General features: G+C 39.4%; 1 long non-coding RNA gene across 1 annotated transcript; it reads left to right on the top strand.

The window, feature by feature from the left end:
• The first annotated feature begins 20,416 nt into the window (after positions 1-20,416).
• LOC144246270 (uncharacterized) lies at positions 20,417-21,026 on the top strand. Its single transcript, XR_013339944.2, has 2 exons — positions 20,417-20,527; positions 20,924-21,026. It is a non-coding gene; the product is annotated as an uncharacterized LOC144246270 (long non-coding RNA).
• The last annotated feature ends 232 nt before the right edge of the window (positions 21,027-21,258 follow it).

Raw genomic sequence — 21,258 nt, 5'->3', positions numbered from 1 at the left:
GGGAGGGGCGGGGAGGCGCGCGCGGCCGCTCGCGCTCGGCGCCGGGTCGAAGGCCGGCGCTGCTGATTGGGTCCGCGGGCGGGCGGGAGGCGCGTGCAGCCCCGTGACACCATGTGACGTCAGAGCGTACGTGGCGCAGAGCGTGCGCGGGAAGTTCAGGCGCCGCGGGAAAGTGGCGGCAAGCGGGGGGGGTGCCGGTGAGGCCGACCAGGACTGCGAGTCCCAGAGTGCATCGCGCTCGCGCCCAGCGGGGACCGCTGGCGGTGCACGCCGGGACATGTAGTTTGGAGTGTGGCGGGTGTCCCGCGCCGCGGTGGCTGCCGGGATGCGGAGCCCGGTTGTGGCGCGGAGGAGGCGGCGGCGAGGCGGGCGGCGCTGAGGGGGAGCGGGCTGGGGCAGGGCTGCCAGCAGCCAGCCCCGGCGGCCAACCTCGGCAGCCTCGCTGCTGTCCGCGTCGGAAGTGTTCGGCAGCGCCGGGGATGCTTTGCAGCGCTGGGGATGCTTTGCAGCGCTCTGCGTGGCCATTACATGCCCGCCACCTACGCTAGTGTTACAGGGCCGCAGATCCTGTTCCAGGCCCCCTCAGAGGTGTACAGTGGATCTCGTCGAAGCTGAGCACGCTCAGAAAAATGTCACATGAGAGCTGAAAATACCATGAAAAATAATGTGCTATGAAAAATAATTTTCTTGATAGTTAATGGTATGCTTCCATTGGTCGTGGTTAGCTGAAAGCAGTATGAAAATGTGAGTGCTTTCAGAGGCCTTGGAAGCCAAAGGACGTTTCATAGAATGGGGCACTTTGTGTACACCGTTGCTGTTCATGTCAGTCTCATTACTTTCCTGGGCCTAATTTATGATTTGTTTATGCATAGGTAAATGATGTGGAGCATTGGGAGAACTGGGGAAATAGTGCACGTTACATCTTCCTCATGTTTCATACTAAAAGGGCATAAATAAATAGCCTTAATCTTCAGTTACATGTGTGCACAGCAAACCTGAAAAAGTGACTTTTGAGCCTGTTATTAAAAATAAAGAGTTGACCTATAAAGAAATTTCTTTAGGCATTTATTACTGCAGCTTGCAGGCGGCTTTGCACAGTGGCTAATGGAAAATGTGCTCTTTACTCAGTTGGTAAACTGTGTCCCCACCACAGCCTGTCACCCTGCCCCAGTGTACAGACAACTGTCTTAGAAGATGCTCATGCTGCTAATTTTCCGGTGGCTGTGCTATTTTCAAATAGGCCATTCACTCCTCTGAATTTGCAATACTTAATTTAGTAGTTACCTTTTAGAGAGGGAAATTCTTTACTTCCTTTTGCTTGAATGTTTGTGTTGAATATTTAATGAAGCCAGCTGGAACAATACAGGTGAAGATACACTCAATCTTGACTAGGTTGTGACAGCTGAAAATGGTTTGTGGTGATATTTTACACACCCAGGAAAACTGTGTAACTCCTCTTCCAAGTACTGAGGCATGAAAAGTTGAAGTACAAATGTCTGACATTTGCCACACTGTTTCGTATTTTGCCATGGCAAGGATAGCACTATTCTAAAACATTTTGGTGACTGTGACTTTTGAGCATCTTACAACTTGTTTCCAGGACATTAGTGTCCCACAGCTGACGCATAGTGCAGGAAAAGAATGTTGTAACCTGGATTATTTACATTCACGACTTTGGTACTAAATAGGGCTTGGGTGGTTATAGGGTGGTGAAAGATCATCTGTTCCAAAAACATTCTGCCCACATGGTTACCATACTGCAGAAGCACGGTAAAACCAGCCAGACAAAAGAAAATCCTTCATGGCAGTTAGGGTTGTTTTGTTGGTTTCTCTTGTAGAGTAAAGCATTGCCAGTGGTCCCTGTGAACCACTGTTGGGATTTACCTTTTTAAATCCTTACCATTTTCAATTAGACACTAAACCACTAAAGTTATTTCCCTCTTTGGGAATCCTACATGCATTTACTTTTAATAAGAGATTGTAGAAGAGGGGAAAAAAAAAATCAGAACAATTCTGCTCTGGTCTGCTAGACAACCTTGAACACTTTTAAAATTTTTCTTAAATCCTCTGACATCATTCTTCCCTTGTTAGTTCGTTCCCATACCACAGCCACCTTATCCTGCCACTGCTCAAACCCAATTACTAGCAGAAACACAGGCCATCGCAGAGGAAGAAAGTGGTTTTTTTTTTTTTTTTGGTTGAAGTACATTTATTATGATTGGGATTCAGCTAAAGGAGATGTGATGTTCCAAAGGAAGTTAAACACAGAGAGAGACTAATTGAGTTGAGATTTTTTTCAGCTGATAGCAAAAAACTTCACAGAAGGAGTGGTACTCCTGCTCTGTTCCCTGTAGACATGCATATTAGATTCTCTTCAGTTCATTCACAAAGATAGCTGAAAGCTTAATTAAATGCTGGAACCTGAAAGGATTTATCTTGCTTTACACTTGCAAATAACATTCCCCAAATGTTGAAGAAGTGGGAGTTAGAGATGCATTTGCAGCCCTAGAATTTGTCTCTCTTCACAGGGGAGCTGTGAGGCTACTGATGGACAGAGGATATGGGGAATGTGCTGCATCGCAGTCTCAATCCCACTGTGCAAAGAGTTGTACCACACAGCTGTACTCAGCTTAAAGGGAATCCTTTTGGATGACAAGTTAAAAGCTGGTTATCATTTTTTACAGTTGGTTTTGGGGGAATAAAAGGAAAATTGCTGCTCTCATTGAAAAGCTGCTCGCTGCTGCAAGCAGATATTTGAACCAGAGAACCTCACAGTTGTGGTTTATCACTTAGATACATGGCTGACTTTGAACATATGAACTCTGAATTTTCACAAAAATGCCTGGAAAGAGAGTTTTACAAATTTATTGACTAGTTTTATTAACAAACCACAGATGGTTTTAAAGTAGTGATCTAGGTTTAAATATGAAAGAAATGAAAAGGAATGGTATGACACTTAATGCAAACAGTTTTAAAAAATAGCATAATCTACACTGGAATGGGCTCATAGGTAAATGTGTGTTCCAAGACATTAAGGTTATTATTGCATTGCATTATATAAACTGTCATGTTCCAAGACATGAAGGTGAATTAACTGTAGAACTTTAATCTTGGCTTTGGAATCTTAATCCTAACTTTACTCTGCCGAGGGTGGGTCTTCCCCCACCCTTACTTTCTGTTTTCCTTATTTGTCAAGTTAGCTGGCATTTCATAGCAAAGGATAGCAATTTCTGAAGTAGAACACATTTAGAACTAAATAAATCATTGGCTGCCTTTAACCTCATAAGCCAAAGCTTTAGTTAAGGTTTTCTTTCTTCCTAAAACAGAAAATTTGTTGATGTGCAAGACTCCCAAAGCATCTTTCCAAATGGTGCTAATCTGCTGATTTTCACTTAAGATTGTTTCATTTATGGACAATTGAAGGTACTGTTGGCTTCATAGGAGGTATTTCTACACACTGTACTAAGAAGAATAAACAATATCTAGAGCTGTGAACTGCCTTCCTAACCCAGATAATCCACTTCTGAAAAGCAAGGCAAGACAAAGTGTTTGAGTATCTAATTCCATCAGCTTTAAAAGAGAAGGATAGGAAAATAGTGCTGAAAAGAATGTATTCATCTGGCTAAGTAATGGACTGAAACAGCTGTCACATGAGCTCAAATTGTGTCTTTAAAGACAGAGTTCTAATAGCACCCTCATCATAAGATCAAGTTTCAGGAAACATAATATCTTAAAGGAAAAAAATATAACAGTGTTTTAATTAAAATGTTACAAAATTTAATACTTCTACAATAATGCTAAAAGAAATTTCCCTTCCTATTGCTTAACACTGCACAGCTTTTTGCACCATGTGTAGTCATTTTCAAACACATACCACAACCACCCAAAAATAAAAATTATCAGTCTTTCAATTGAAATCTGATTTGAAATATGACCCAGAAATTTAGATTCAATTATTTTTATAATTGTATTATTTTCATGCCAAATTAACTTGGTTTACAGAGCAAAAGGGTTTTTTCACCTTCAGTAACTCTCCTGAAAATCAGTCCAGGTTGTTTTTCTTTTTGCTTGACCATTTGCATTTTCATGCCTTATCAGAACTTGAAATTTATCATTCCTTCTGAGCCAATTATGTTTCCCTTTATGTCAGCATACCCAAATTTGTTCATATAATGATCTCAGCAATGCTTGTACTTGAGACACTTGTCTTCAATAAAATTAAAAGCATTTGTTTAATTGGAACTTCTGTTATTGAACAATATTCTCTGTATTTCAGAAATTGTAAAAATACCAATTAAGTGTTTGCACTATTTAAGCTTATTAGAATCAGAGGTAGCTATGGATTTTCATTATTCTGGATCCCACATTTCAACAAAGCCTTGACCATACCTGCAATTTAGAGATTTCAATGTTAGTACATTGGCTAATTACAATACGAGTCAATGTTTGTTAAAGTGGACATCAGGGCTAATCTGTTTCCTGACACAACAACTGAATTCTGTTGATTCTTGCCTTAGAAATGCTTCACTTCAGGCCACAGAATAAGCTATCTTGGGCATTTATGAGACTCAGTAATTGTAAAGTTGAAAATATACAATTATTCTGCCATGCATCAGTGTGAACAGAGAGGGCTAAAATTAAACTGGAATTAATGAATCGAGGGAATGGAGTGTCACTTTGCAGAGTCTGATTTCTTGGAGCAAAATTGACTCATTTGCAGGATCGTCCAAGGTAAAGTAACTCAGTGAGTACTCTTGGAGCAGGTGATGCCTGTTGTCAGTTTACCATCACTTGAACAAGAAACACAGTCCACTGCCTGTCAAGATATGTCCCTGTTGGCTGCCACAAACTGGCTCATATTTTGATATTTTCCATACTCTGTGAATGTTCTGCTGAAGGGCTTTATTAGTCTTTACCTCATATGTTGAAGCTGAATGGCTCTTAATATATGATGTATGCTTTTATTTGAAATTTGCTATTTGAGAAATAAATTTATAGTAATTACTCAATATAGAGTGTCATCCACATTCTCAGGCAGGAGAGATATTTTATAAATATGCTCTGCAGGGCACACTTCTCCAGGCATCCCTATGTAATTGACTGCAGTTTTTAGACTGTCGTCGCAGGGCGTCTCCAAAGGGGTAATGATTGCCATTGACTCCATGGTTCTCAGAAGGCTGATAAATCACTTTGTTATACTATACTTACTAAGAAACTCTTTGCTCTTACAGACAATCATGATACAGGTGGACCCAATTGGTCCTTCAACCTAAACACCATCACCATTGGCCAATTAAGAAACCACCCTTTGGTAACTAAATCTCCATAACATATTTCACATGTTCACAGCAACAGGTGCAACAAGTGAAGATAAGAATTGTTTCTCATTCTTTTCTCTCATCTTCTCACAGCCTTGCCCAGGTTAATGCCTGGGAAAGCCATGCATTGCTTTCTGTGGCCAGAGAGCTGCTGCCACATTAGACCTGCCATGTAAAACCTGTAGTGCTCAGGTAGTCCTAAGCAGGAACACACTTGCTGGTCTTTATTAGAGACTCTTCTGGGACTGAGAACTCTACATTCAATCAGCTCAAAAGTTCTTTGATTTCTTTTTTTAGGTTTATTTAGTGAAGTATTTTTGACACATAGTAAGCATTTATTATGCACAAAACCCTGTCAGAGGAGTACTAAATTAAAGTACTGATTAGAGCCTGTCTAGTTTCCTCTTGTTACTTAGTTTTGCAAAGAGAAAAGGGTAACAGTACCATGCACACAAACAGACTAGAAAGCTGCAGTAGGATTGCATTTGCTGTTTGTATTGACAGAACTGCCATTTCTCCCTTCAAAATCTTTAAGTGCTTTGAATTGAAACCTTTCAAAGGTCAGCAGTCAAGATGTAACCCCCAAAATTTATGGATCTGCTAATATGTGAAAAGGCTCTGGTAGCTCCTTGCCCACATTAATGTTTTACCTAAACATAGCTAACTCATTGCTCATTTATGCCAAGACCTTTTTTACACTTTTCCCAGGAGGCAGGACTGCTGAAGGGGCTGGTGTCTCTCTGGGTTCTTTCAAATTTCTGTCTGTCTTGCATGGAGGTCGTGGCACCAAATTAGGGATGACCAACAACTGGTCTCTTCAGCTCAGCACTGAAGGTCTTTGTGGGTGTCAACTACCATTTCAACAGAAACAAGAATTAATTTATATTGCAGAGAAGTCCCATCATAACCTGTTGAACTCTGAGGCTTAGAGTATTTTTAAAGATGATTTTGTTAATTCGTGTAAATCATTGACCACATGTTTGTTTGCTAAAATTAGTTAACACAGATTCCTAAGTGTGAAAGTTGTTTACATTAGCTTATTCATATAGTTCTAGGATTAGTAACCTAGATAGCAAGGTGTAGTCTAAGTTTAGGAGATCTATGCTGTGGCATTATGTTTGAACATGTCAGAGCCACCATTAGAATTTTTAAACCCTCTGGGTTTGTAAAATTTCTCTTCATAATAAATATGTATTAAACTGAGGACTGCCAAGTATAGGTGGCTTATTTGTGAATTTATGTATCTGAGAGGCAAATGTGAAACAAAGAATCAAAAGAAGCAAGAATAATAGTCAAAAATCTGATATATCTCATGTGCATTATTCAATCAAGAGCGGGCTCCCAGACAAAAACATGTACAATTAGTTATAATTCTTTTGAAATCATTACATGCCAGGAAGAAAAACATATATCAATTTTTAACAATCAAATTTAAGCAACATGATTAAATTTCAAAACAGACTTAAGAAATGTCTTCCAATATTTTGTTATCTCTTGGGGGGTTAATGATGCCAGTAGCTCTCACTGAGAGATCTGGTATTTTTTAATAACTTCCATCAAAAAAGTCAACCCACATGCTACAGGCTGATGCAGAGGAATGTTATTTCCAAAGCAAAAATGTTTTTACAAAACTTCTTAGCCTTTTCATTCATTGGAAATTGAGTCATACTACTTATGTTAGAAACATCTCCTGCCTGTCATGGTTGAGGTGACTTATATATGATTTTTAATTTTTTTACCACTTTTGTGGTACTGGCAATGTAAGGATGTAATTTTATCTCTGTATTCAGCTATAATGGTACTAGATCTGGGCTTTGTTCTGTTATAGTCTTGTAGAGGCCAGAATTAGTCATTTTTCTAAGATTTTTGCATTACTAGCCAGTGCTTCAGAGAGACTGGAACAAATATATTGTAGAAGCAATGTCATTAGGAAGGATAAGATACAAAGAGACAATTGTCTGCTCACATATTGCAAGAAGAAAATTATTTTGTCTCCCAATGATCTGTAAGAATGCCCTTGAAGTCCATTGCTACAGTGTTTCTGGAGGCAGTGCTTTCTGTAACAACTGAAATAAATAAGCTTCTTTCTTTGTTTTCCATTACCTGATGTCATCATTTATGCCAGCATGTAGTCAGTGTGAAAAAGCTTCTCTGATGGCATTTTGCAGTCACTTTGCCCTGCTATGAATAGTGACACCCTGTGCAGTTGTGATGGGCATGGGTAGAAGGAAGGTGCAGTTTTGTAGCCTTATCTTCCATCAGGAGGTCATCAAAGTGTGCGCCCAGATAGAACTACTGTCAGACCAGTGTATCTAGTGTCCCTCAACTCTCTCAAGAAACCTGTGCTGCCAAAGTCCAGAGAACTAGATGGAAAAGCACCTAATGTATTCTGCCATTCTTGTGTATGGCTAGGTTTTTTTCTTGTGAGACACAGATTTATTCCATGAATAAACCACATAAGCTCATTGTTCTCAGGTCCTTGACATGTGTTACTTTCTTTCTTGACCACTCTGCTTTTCTGCATGGTGTTAACAGGGTCATTCTGAGAACTCATCAAAGGCTGAGAACCTTGTGAGATTTGTATCATGTTAAATTTATAGAGCATGAGCAGCTGGGGCTGAAAGACAAGTTTCGTTACCCCTCAGCAGTGTATAGTCTGAGGCATCTAGCTGAGAAGCTATGATACCATCCTGAAGGAATAGTTTGTACATGTTTCAAGGTCAGCTTGTAAATACAGATATTTTATTTCAGTTGAAAGATCCCATTTTAGTCAACGTTCATGAGCAAGACCTTACTAGAAGAAGAATACTTATAGGAGTAATTTTTTTTGTTCAGAACTGTTTGTCCACAACTGATGCAAAAAACAAAAAAGAGTTTTTTTTGTTTCAAGAAGCCAACTCCAAAATTATATTTCCTTGAGATGATTCATGTGGTGGTGCAGTAGTGCCCCTGCAAGGCAGTCGAAGCAGGTTGGCAGTGGTCCATGGTATTTCAGGCTTCAGTGAATCGTGGAACATAGTTGGCTTGTGTGAGCCATCTTGGTTGATTCAAGGCTGGTTTAAACACAACAGAGCACTTAAGCACATTGCTGAATTTTAAACCAGAGTGGTGTCTTACGGCTTCACATCTGCTTATGCAATGTTTTGGGAAAAAAGATGTTACTATGTGTGGCAGGTGTATCAAGCAGGGAAAAAATCTTTATCATAATATAAGTTCTGAGGCTCAGGTCCTTCTTTAGTTCCTGTATTTAAATAATGTGCTTCAGATGTCAAGAAAAAAATAGATTTTATAATTTCCTTAATGAATACCCAGCTTGTCAAAGTTCTTAGCTCAAGTTAGCACTTTACAATGTGAATCCCATTTTCAGCATCAAGCAGCATAAAACCCTGACACATTTGCAAAACCAAGTGAAGTCTGAGGTAGCAAAAACATTTCCAGGACTGTGGAAAATAATTGAAGGTAGCATTAAATCTACTTGATTCTCTTCCTTAGCAACCACCTAGGTGTCCAGATAGGTAATTCAGAACAAATGTGTTCCTTTGAGTGATTGTAAACAACTGGAATGAAAATCCATTTTCACATCAGTTGCTAAACACTGACCAAAGGGACAAATATGATGCTAAACCATGTTCTAATCTGGGGGAGGTATAGAAGTCTGTCTGTCTGTCTGTCTATTTATACATCTATCTCTTTTACAATAAAGCACTGGGTCATGCATGATCCATTGTTGGAAGACAGAAGAAAAAGAGCTACATGTCGCAATTATTTCTGCATTTGCCACCAACTAAAACATCTCCTGTAAAATTGTCCTGTTTGAGGTTTCTGCCTTAAGATAACTTTTGCACCTGCTGTTCAAAGATTAAATTGCGTCTGTTGAGAATTGTCATTTGGGGTCAAATATGTTATCAAACAACATTTTTTATTTATTTGTGCAGCTAGAGCACCTGAATTAGGAAATCTTGCTCTTCATTTTGAGCTTTACAGTGGATCTTCAGCATAAAATATTTGTTTTGAGACAGTGAAAACACTAAGGCTCTCAGTTTTATAGCAGGAAATAAAAGAAAAAAGGATGTAATTTCTTCCTGGATTTCTCTACAGTAATATATCTGTATTATTAATATTTCAGTTGCATAAGTAATTCTGTACACATCCAAAAACCAAGCAGGTACCCCAAAAAGTTATAGATTTTAATTATTAATTACTTGATTCTTTCACTGTCATCTCTTGTAAGTACTGTCCTCCATGCCATTCTCACACCTTTGAATGGCATTGTCAAAGTAATCTTTATGCCAAGCACTAATTCACCATCCTTCTTGATGTGTGCAGAATATGGCATAAGAGCAATAAGAAAGTAAGAGCAGTGTCTGCTTCTTAAAAAATAAGCTATGATATTCCCATCATATAGTCTTATAAAGAATTTTTGCAGAAAGCTTATCATATTCCTCCAGAGAAGTTACTTGATGACAGCTATAGTTCTTTATTTTTATAAGTTATTTATAAAAGATAAAGATATGTTATTCATAAAAGTTTTATAAAGTTATTCTAGAATGCAGTTATTCTAGTACAGTTTTTCTAGAATTACTTCTTTATGTACACAAGCTCAGTAGCAATCAACATTAGTAAATTAGAATTATCTCCATTCATTGTTTTTAATACAGAAAAGCTGAATAGTCAGTGCTTGACAAAGAAGCAGAGTAGTAATGGCTGAAAACACACCACTGTTTTTAACAAAGTGGATGAATTGCTTGCTCCGTGTTGCCCCCTAAATGTTGCTTTCTCTTTTGCCAAGATCATTTACTCAAGCTGCCTCTTTTGGCACATACAGTTTGTGGCCCATAGAGTCAAGTAAACCCCAGGTTTTCATCCCTTTTCCCATCAGGGATTAAAATTTCTATGTAAACAGAATCAGGTAATGATACAAAATGCAAGCTAGGAATTCCATTTTCTATGCTCTTAGATCTTTTAGTGTTAGTGTACATTCATAGTTGCTTCCAACTGAAATCTATCTCATGCCTATTTATTTTGTTTACCAACAGTTCCCAGGACAAGGTAGTGTAAGAGGTTTAAAATGTATTTACCATTGTCCACATCTCATTTTAAGAGTTATAACTTATGCTCCATATTAATGCCTAAAGAGCAAGACTGTATTTCTAGGAATTGGAGCAAAATAGGGCTTCAGCAAAAAAAAATACTCTCTGGCTGGATTATCAAGTGGTATAAGATTGTCCAAGGTTTTAGCAGTGATTAAGGAATGCAAATGAAGTGCAAAAGAAATGCATGTTGTCCTAAGTGCTGAATGATATCAAGAACTAATGGAGCAATCAGCCCCTTTTATCCAAAGAGTCATTTTACAGTAGAGGGAGAAAAATGTGGTAATCACAGCCTATAATGTGATGATGGCAGATATAGTGAGAGTGATAGTCCTTTAAAGTTCGTATTACATTTTTCACTAAAGATCAACAAGTTCAACAGTAGCTGAAGTCAGACTTCTATAGGCAGCTTTTGTTTCAGCTGTCATTACCTCTTCATTACTTGCCATCAATGAAAGTTTTCAAGCAGCAGATACAGTCTTTGGCTTAGCTGTGCTCAACTGATGCACCAAAACACACTCAGAAAGGAAATACTGCAAGATCATTTGATACACAGTGACTTAAACATGGGGAAGAATTAATGTCGGAGTCCAGGACATCCCTCTGGCTGCCCTGGCTCTTTCAAGACCCTGGCAGGGGGCTCAGAGACCTTGGCAAGAAGTCAAAAAAACCTGTGGCTTTGATTTTAGCCCATGGAAAATGTTGATAAGTCTGTATGAGGAATTAAAAGCCACAAGGATTTTAGTAGTATGATATTTGAACTAACACAGGGTGGAAAAGTAGAAATTTGGGGTTTTTAGAATGTAGTTCAGGGGGTCAAGATGGAGGAATTTGGGCGTGTCCTAACCTTCTCCTTCTGCTTGTCCTTCATGTCTTGGTGTGATGGTGACACCATAGAGACACACTGTCCAACACAGATGATAGGTATTGGCACAGTATTGTAAACATAGTACACATAATTTTAAGTATATAATGTAAACTCTGCCTGAGGCAGGAGGCAGATTGCTTCCTTGCTAGACAGACCTCAGCAGGTCAGAGAAAGAATGTTATAGATAAGGAAAAATAAACAACCTTGAGAAGTCAATCCTATGCATTTCAGACTCCTACTTTGGCTGCATGAGCTAGGGAAAAAGGACTTTTACAATCTTGGGGTCCCAACAGGCAAACCCCGAGAAATTAAAGGAAATAATAAAAAAGCAGTGAATCACAAAAAATAAATAATTTATTTTTGCTAATAGAGCTACATAAAAGTAAAAATAAAGCAGTGGACGTGCTTCAGGTCCAATTGATGCTTACAGAATTAAGGTTCCTGATATTTAAGATTGAGTCACACTGTGTGGCAGTCATGGTAGATTTTCTCTTGGCTATAAAAAAACCCTGATTCCAATAATAAAAACAGTTTCACTCAAATTCTGCAGCTTAATTCTTTTCCCTTCAAACCAAACTCAAGGAGCTGATGACACAGAAGATATGGGAATTATATATCACATAAGTGCAGAATGATCTAATTTGCTCTGATGCAAAAGTCCTAGAGAAATATGCTGCTGAGGCGATCCAATCAGGCAGGGTTTCTTCTTTTCCTGTTCTAGTTTAGAAAGCAAAAAAATTGATCTGAAAACTAAAGCTATGCCCTCCAGAGAGTTACTTTTTCACAAAATCAGTCACACATGAAATGCATAAATCTTGCAGGGAAAATAGACATCAAATCCAACATGGTGGTGTTATCGTAATTTTAGAGCTTCAGTAATGATATTCCAGAGAAATTTATAATGAACCTACAAAAAGAAGGAAGTCTGGAAAATTCACTTTCATTTAATACATGAATTAAAACAACTGAGATAGTTCTCTCTAATCATAGTAAGCAAACCTATGCCTGAAGAACTGTCAAAAAAATCTTGCTAATGTAAGTAGAGTGTACCCAAATGTCTTCAGAGTTTATTTAGCCAAATAGAAAGGTACTGAAGTGTGATGTCTTTTTCTGCTACTAATAATACAACAGAGTGTGATTATCTAGAAGGCTCAGTGGTGCTCAAAGTTGTTCTCTTTTGTATCTAGGGTGGCAATTCAAATCCTGACATAAGTGAAGATGGTGAATTCTGTTGCCATATCTGCTCTAAGGGAATTGGTCAGAGTTCCTGGTAAATTGGTATTAATCACATACAAAATATTTCATGATAAATTGTTGCCCTCTTAATCCTCAGAGAAAGAAATAATATGGACTGAAGTAGGCAGGAAGAACAAAATTCTCACTAGTTCTGTAGGTTGTTCCCCTTTGGGCAACAGATTTACATTGAGGAACTGAGCCAGGAACACCAAAAGAAATCTTGTAATGCTTCCCACCTACATCTTCTAGTACCAGCCTTATGCTTAGCCAAACTTGGTCAATTTTGTTTCAGAATTCTTCATGAAAGGCATTTGCAGGTCTACATTGAACCCCTAAATGACAGCTAGAAAAATAACCAACAGAAACTAAGAAAGTTAAAGCATCTTATTTTTTTTTACTGAGGAAAACACCTTTCAGATTTGCATTCTACTCATTCTCAGTGGTAATTTATTCTTTAGTCTTGTGCAACAGGTCATTAACCTGCTTAACAACCCTAAATTTAGATGTTTTCCCTTTAGAGAAATGTAGTGAAAATACCAAATTTTTCTTCCACTTCATTTTCTTTGATAGTTTACAGGAATGCATGAACTGGGATTTTTCTTTCACAGTGGCAAACAGTAGTTTAGCTGTTAACTACATGGGACCTAGATTTGGGTCTGTATGTCTGTGTACAGTCTTTTTATCTGCTGAGTCTGATTATATTCAAATAAATATTATCTAATGACTGTTATCACAGGTAGGATATTTCAAGGATATTTCAACTTCCACCACCATTTGACAGTAGCCAGAGGGTATCACTGCAAAGTTATTTGGCCATCTTGATCTTTTTTTTCCTAATCAGAAACAGGATGAAAATCTTTGAGAGAATAATTTAAAGTTTTCATCCACATCCTCCATATTTTACCTGCACCAAAAGCTACATGACATGTTTAAAACACAAATCACGTGAAGAAAGCAGAAGCTAGAGCTATTCCTGAAAGCACAGTGACAGTTCAAACCCCCTCCTGGGTTTTGCTGCTTTCTCATTGGAATTGGTGGACAGAAGTTGCTATTCTAAAGTTAAGTTTAGATTTCCTATATTTCCTTTGATGTGTTCAGTCTTTTTCTCACCCATATCAATGTTCTTATTTTTATTTTCCAATGCATAACCTGGAGGCAAAGGCCAAAACCTCTCCAGCTTAGAAGCAAATGTATACTTGTTTTTCTTGAAGGATTATAAAACCTCATCATCTCTCTGCCAGAGATGTTCACTGAGAGAGACGCCAGCCAATATGTTGTTCCAGGATTAATTAAAGAGTTTGTCTGCCAGACATTCTTTAAGTCTGCTATTTCTCATTTTATTTTTACTTTTTGGCATGTAATAGTATTTCCATACTTATTAAATCCTGACTGATAATTATATGCAAAAGAGCAATTAGCAGCAGACAATTTAGTGGCAAAGAATTTATAATTTGAACTGTTTACCATTCAGAGATGACTGAAAGTTATATCAGCTGCATCAAATGAAACTTAATCAGTGATATTGTTTCAGTGGAAGTTCCACCTGGGGTGCTCTCTATTTCTTCAGTCTATCTTTGCATTAAGCATAAAATCAAACCTGTAAGTAGACAGTTACTGGAATATCCTGCAGTATATAAGGTGTTTCCTAAAATCAAGACCTCATTTCATTGTTCAGCACTGTGTATGTTGAGGGACCTGTACATGTGTCCTGTTCTTACTAGAAAGCCCAAATGTCATGAGTTAGCATAAATACAATTTCTTATTCAAAGACTGACTGAATGATTGAGATCTACAGATGTTTTCTCTGCTTGTTTTCCATTCTCTTTGCAGGAGCATAGATTCTGTGTTCCAAAAATAATAGTGCCATTTCAAGTACAATCACTAGGCCAGCAAATGAAGAACCCTTATCAATCAGTTCATATCTGAAAAACGGAAAATATTTGTAAATCTTATAAAAATTTGTAAATCAGAAAGAGATGATTAGTAAAAAAAGCTCATTCTGAATGAGACGTTGAGGGCAAGGATTTGAACACCTCTCTGATCATGAACTAAGCAGGAACCAAAATGTCTCATCATTTTGACAGCCCTTTGAGTTTCAGTCCATTTATGTATAGGCAAGAATATGCACATGCATTACCAGTTTTGTAAGAATAATTATCAACTTTCTCTGTTTCTTCTGACATGTCAGAGAAAGATTGGAAAATAGTGCTGGATAACCGGAAAGAAGAAGAATGTCTGGAAAAGAGAATACACCCCCTCCCATCAGACTTCAAGGCTTGATTTCTTTCTAGTATTTGCATGCTTTAGTCTGTTGCTCTTTTCCCTGAAGTTACACTGCACTCTAATTCATACTGCAGTTATCCAAGACTGCTTTGCCTGTGTAAACCTTGTTTTCAATTGTCACTTTTGATGGTTAGCCATCTCATAAGAAACTGCATAGAAAACTCAGTATGTTTATGATTCATCATTGCAAAGGAATTTGGGACCAGTTTATTAAGTAATACTAAGAAAGAAAAAGCTGAGGACCCAAGTTCATAGATCCATTTAAGAAGGGCAGGTAGCAGAGTATAGTTGTGTCAGTTTTAATGCCCTTGAACCTCTAAAAAGCCATTGTGATGGGTTGTCCCTGGCTGGATACTAGGTGTCCACCAAAGCCACTCTATAATGCCCCTTCTCAGCTGGGCAGGGGAGAGAAAATGTTAAGAAAGTCTGTCTGGTTGAGATAAGAACAGGGAGAGATTGCTCACCAGTTACTGTGACAGGCGATACAGACTAAACTTGAAGACACCAGTCTGATTTGTTACCAATCAAATTCAAGTAGGATAATGATAAATAAAACCTAATCTTAAAATACCTTCCACACCTCCCCCTCCCTTTTTCCTAGACTCAAGTTTACTCACACATTTTCTATTCCTCCCCTGAAGCAGCACAGCAGAAAGAGGTACGGGGGCTGTGGTCAGTTCACCACATATTGTCTCTGCTGCTGCTTGCTTCTTAGTGGGAGGACACCTTACATTTTTCTCCTGCTCCAGTGTGGGTTCTCCCCACATGAGACAGTCTTCCACAGGCTTCTCCAATGTGAGTCCTTCCCACAGGCTGCAATTCTTCACAAACGGCCCAAGCATGGGTCGCTTCTATGGGGTGCTGTCCTTCACAAACAGACTGCTCCAGCACTGGTCTCCCATAGGATTACAAGACCTGCCAGCAAGCCTCTCTCTGTGGGGCCACAGGTCCTGCCAGGGCCCAATATGGGCTTCCCACAAGGTCATGGCCTCCTTCCAGCATACCCCTGTCTGTGGCGTGGAGACCTCCATGGGCTGCAGGGGGACAGCATGTCTCACTATAGTCTGTACTACGTGTTGCAGAGGAATCTCTGCTCCAGCACCTGGAGCACCTCCTGCTTCTAATGCGCTAACCTTGGTGTCTGCAGAGCTGTTGCTCTCACATATTCTCACTCCTCTCCTCCAGCTGCATCTGTGCAGGTTTTTTCCCCTTCCTAAATCTGTTATTCCAGAGGCACTTGCCACTTCACTGATGGGCTCAGCCTTGATCAGCAGAGGATCCATCCTGGAACTGTCTGGTATTGTCTGTTGAACATGGTGGCAGACTTCTTACACAACTTACCCCTGTAGCCCCTCAGCTACCAAAACCTTGCCACACAAACCCAATAGTCATGTAGGTCTTAGCTGTCTGTGTTGACCTGGAGACTTGCGGTGGCAATAGCACCCTTTCAAATACTAGTTGAAGGCTCATACAAAAGGGCTGCTGCTGTCTACTGGCGAATGTTTTCTTCCTGATTCATCTTCTATGTGTTTCCAACCAAGTATTGACCTAATCAAAACTCATTTAGCTTGAGAGATCTGATGTGACTGCAGACTGGTGGTTATGATTTGGAATATTTCAGTACTCAGCAGAAGAAAACATATCCACTTCATATTGCAAACATCCAACCCAAGCATGCATTTTAATTCGTTATGAAAAGGTACACTGATACTCTTAATAGGAAAGCAGAGAGGATCAGTTTTGAGGCTGTGTTATTTTTTAGATTTATTTGCATGTGTAAGTAATATGTAACTTCTTCAATCTAAGTGACATAACAGGAAACTCCTGTTTGCTTTACAGTTGAAGGGTAAGTGTAATGAAAAGCATCCTTCAGCATCTATCATAAATATACACAACTGTGGCTCCATAATGACCTTTCAAGCCAAAATGAGAGAGCCTGGGAATGATTTGGTATGGATATATTTGTTGCATCAAAGTACTTGAGGCCAGTGCCAACATTGTACTTACCAGCAGTTTTAAAACACCACAAGAGTTTGTAGCCTCCACATGTATGATCTATTGCAGAACGATAACTGCATTATACTTGGTTTAATTCCTATGAAATCAATGTTCACTTTTACTTTGCTAACCCTAAGTCAAAACAGATAAATCCAGCAAACTATTAAGACAATATTGTTTTTAAGACAAAGGGTGTGTTCCTTTAATAAAACAAGAGACAGCCATGCAGTAAGACATTAAAACATTTACACCTACAAAGAGGCAAGTAAGCATAGTTAGCCAGGCAATATTACTTAATTATATTGTAATAGAGTCTGCTGCTCTACTAGATGGAGGATTCTTTATGGAGGAGATCCTCACCTATAAAAAAGCAATTCAATTTGCATATACAAAGAAGGCACAAAACTTTCCAAAATAACAAAGGATTATTCGGGCATTGAGTTGTTATAATTTCTCTGTCCTAATCTGGGAAGAAACCCAGTCTTGATGGTAGATTGCAGGAGTCCATCTGGTCGGGAGGGGTGTGGTGTGTGTACCAGTCCTTTCCCCCTTTAGCGGGGAGATGTCTATCTTTCCACAGTGCCCATTCTTCCCTGCCAGACTGCCTGCACATTAATAATAGGGAACAGAATCCATTCAGTGATTGATACCAGCTTATGCTAAACAATTTTCCCTCCTGTTCCCAATAAACATGGCTGTTCAAATAGATTATAGTGTCTCAGAGCGTTCACATCCCCTCGAATTCACCTCCCCGCTTCCCCCCTCCCGCCTTCCATGTCATTTAGCTGCTCTTTTGTGATGGTAATGAAGCTAAACAGCATTTCAAAGAGGGCTTTGATTAGCATGATAACCGTGTAGTGGCTTGATAGGCAGCATGCAATGGTTGTCTAGCCTTCCAGCACCAACAGCTTCGAAGAGAAGTTATACAACTTGTTAAAATGTATGCATGGATGTAGATATGAATGTATGTGTGTTTGCATTCACGTAAATGAGGTATCAATAAAACCTGACAAGGTCCATTCATTGATACTCCCTGTTGGAACAGCGTTTTCTTAATGCACGGGCTAATTGCAGCAATTTGCCAAAACTTGCCTGGGTAACCTGTATCATTTAAAGAGGGAACAGGAGGTAGAACTGCGGTAGAGCTCAGTACTTACTCATCAAGCATCACCACATTGCTCCTACTCAAGCCACTGAGCATTGCTAGAAATTGGACTTTTGGAAATGGCATACAGCAGAAAGACTGCAGAAAAGTCAGTGTCTTAAGACCTATGTAACAGTGTCAACATGCACACTGGGGGCTGAAACTAAAATGCTGTGGCACCACCAATTGAAAAGCAATCAGATCATTTATGTTAAGACTTTATGCTGAGAGAATGCCCTTTATCCCTTGTGATATTTATTCCTTTTTCTGAAAATTAAATGCAAGACAAAAGTCTTTTCCTGGACTTGTTATCTGACATGCATTATGGTTCCAAAGGGTTAGAGCCACACAATGGGCCTGTTGGCTATTTCAGATTAGTTAGACTTTATGGGACATTACTGACTCCTCTGGTTTAATTTGTCTTTGAGTTTCAGCTTTCATCCTCCCCGTTGTAATTATTTGGAGCACAACCATGAAAAACTGCCTTGTGTACACAACATCATGCTATGTGTAGTGGGGATGGCTGGGAGCATGTCCAGCTGTGTCTGTAGGAGCAGCATGGCCAAGAGGTTATAACCCTTCTCTCAGCACTCATTAGAGCACAGCTGGAATTCTGCATCCAGTTTTGGGCCCTGCAGTACAAGAAGGACAATAATAAACTGGACTGAATGCAGTGAAGGGCTACCCTTGATGGACAAATGTGGGGCACTTGCCCTTAAAGGAGAACCAGCAGGGGATGAATCTTCAGTTTGTGAAAGGGATGGCTCAGGGGGAACTTTAGACCAGTGCCTACTAACTAGTACCTATCAAAGAGCACCCCTGCCTTACTGAGAAGCTGGAACCAGGGTCCTCCTGGCTGTGCATGGCAGCAAGACAAAGGACAATGGCCATGAAGAGCTGACAGATACGACTGGGTATGAAGGAAAATATTTTGCCAATGAGACTAAAAAAAATATTGGAACAAGGAGGTTGTACATTTTCTGTCCATGGAGGTTTTCAATGTCTACATGGATAAAGCCCTGAACAATTTAATCTGACCTCATAGCTGACTCTATTTTGAGCAGGAGGCTGGACTACAGCCATCTTGAGGTCCCTTCCAGCCTGAATTACCCAGGGATCCTGTGTTTCACACAACTCACAGCAAAGCTGTACAACTTTGCTGCAGGATGCTGCAGACACTGTGGGTGTCAATATAGGTTTCAGACACTGGCCAGGGTCACCAAAAGGAAATGCACTGATGTTTTGGGTCTGAACCCCAAACACATAGAGAATGGAAAATGTTCAGAGGAAATACTACTGTAGGCTTGCTATAATCTCACATTCTTCCTTGTGCAGCTGCTGATGGCCGCTGTCTGAGTTGAGGACTGACTGTCCATTTCCCAAACCAATATGGTTCTTTTTGTCTTTTTATTTCTATAAAACACACCATCAGCATGATCTACTCTTTCAAACCTAAAATTTTGCAGAGCTTTTAATTACAGGGAAGTGGAGCTTTTAGAACATCATCCCTACCCTTGGAAGGAATAGTAAAATAATGAGGCTTTTCAGACTACATTTTTTTCCCATCAATTTTCATAATGACAGTATTTGGGGGGAAATTGAAGATTGCAGCATGTTACCAAAAAGTACCAGAAATGTTGTAGTGTGATCTATTTTTATTTAATTTTTTTTTTTTTACTTTTTCAGAAGTTCAACAAGTTTATTGCAATCTGCCTTTCAAGGTCATCCATCTGAATCAATGATCTTAGTTCCACCAGTTCTGATTTTTTGAATAAAATTGTAATTACCATCCTTTTAAGCACCAGCTGTTCTATTGAAACATGATACTGGTGGTGTACTCAGTCCTGGTGGAAAAATATCTGTGAGCTGCTCTTCACTGAAGCCTCAGAGCTGATTGCAAGAAGCATTTATAGTCACAGAATTAAAGGGGAGACAACCAGACCCTTTATGGATACAGTTCCTTCTCCTTTTGTGCATATCCTGTTCAAACATGCATTTGAACTTCCACTGTACTCATTCCTTATAAAATACAGAGAAAAGGGAAAGTACAGTAACATGCAGTGAAATGTGCAAAGGAATCATCTGTGAGCTTGTCCACATGATGAGCTATATGAGAGCAATGCACAGAAAGAAACATTTAGGGAAAATATTTCTCTGCTGTTCTTTAGCAGCACCCATGTTTTAGCAGTGTGTACCATCTTTTTCAACAGGCAACCAAGGTTAAAAATTTAAGAGGAAGACTATAATCTACATACAGTTGGATACTGTATGTAAAGAAGAAATCAGTGATGAAAAGAGAAGCAGAAGAAGTGCTTTTCTAGCAGGATTTGCAGGAGAATTGAAAGCCTGATTGGCACAGGAAGTGGCATGGGAAAATAAAAGCAAGAGGTAGAATTTGTCTTGGCAGGAAAGTGATGTTCTACTATTAGAAATGCCTGCAGGCCAAAAAGAAAAAAAATCCTGTGCAGAGATTTTAAAAGGATTTTCCAACTGCTTTAAAGCTCAGATCCTACACTAAATATCCTCCTAAAGCACATAGAATTTGAGAAGTGCAGAAGCTTTTGGTCATGTTCAGAGGAGCCAGAAACCAGTGAGTATTTCTTCTCTCAGACTGGGTTAGTGACAGTTTCTGTGCAGACAGGCAAGATGCAAGGAGCAGCCAGGCACTGTGGTGCACCTGCCAACTGCTTCATCCCTGCCTTCCCTCCTTTCCCCTGAAAGGATTTTTCTTTACATATTATATTTTAGCGTATTTTCCTTTTTTTCTTCTATTTTTATAAGAAATGAGATGGTGGTAGTTTAGCAACATGTCTGAACAGTAGTTCCTGCCAGGTCACGGTGCTACCAGCGAGCCCTTGGGCCTGAGGACGCAGGGGAGGGAATTTGCCTCGTCAGCCGCAAAATCTGAAGCATTGCAGTACTGCTGACTGAATAGGCACTGCTGTATATTTCTCTATTAATTACATGGCCTTTTCTCTTTCCAAAGCCAGGAAAATGTCCACGCTGTCAGAAGCCTTTACCTACGAGGACACTCATCCCTCTGCAGTGTGCTATCAGGAATTAGAGTGCCTGGCGAGCCCCTGCTCTCTGTAAGTCTTTCCCTTACACAACAGACCTTGAGCAGGATTCCTGTGCTCAGTGCTCCTGACCATTAAGTCATAAGCCTCAGTTCAAGAAGGCTTTAATGCACATAATGACATATCTCTTTTTCTAAAGATTGCACATAGCATGCTACCATTATCCCTAAACTTGGCCTGAAGAAGAATTTCTTCCTGAGTCAGAGATGAGTAATTATCTGGAATGAAAAGGCAGTACACAAGG

This window comes from Lonchura striata, chromosome 1A (assembly GCF_050655825.1).
Source record: "Lonchura striata isolate lonStrDom1 chromosome 1A, ASM5065582v1, whole genome shotgun sequence".
Taxonomy (NCBI): domain Eukaryota; kingdom Metazoa; phylum Chordata; class Aves; order Passeriformes; family Estrildidae; genus Lonchura; species Lonchura striata.
Note: the sequence above shows the minus strand (reverse complement) of the source record. Positions and strands in the feature narration are given on the sequence as shown.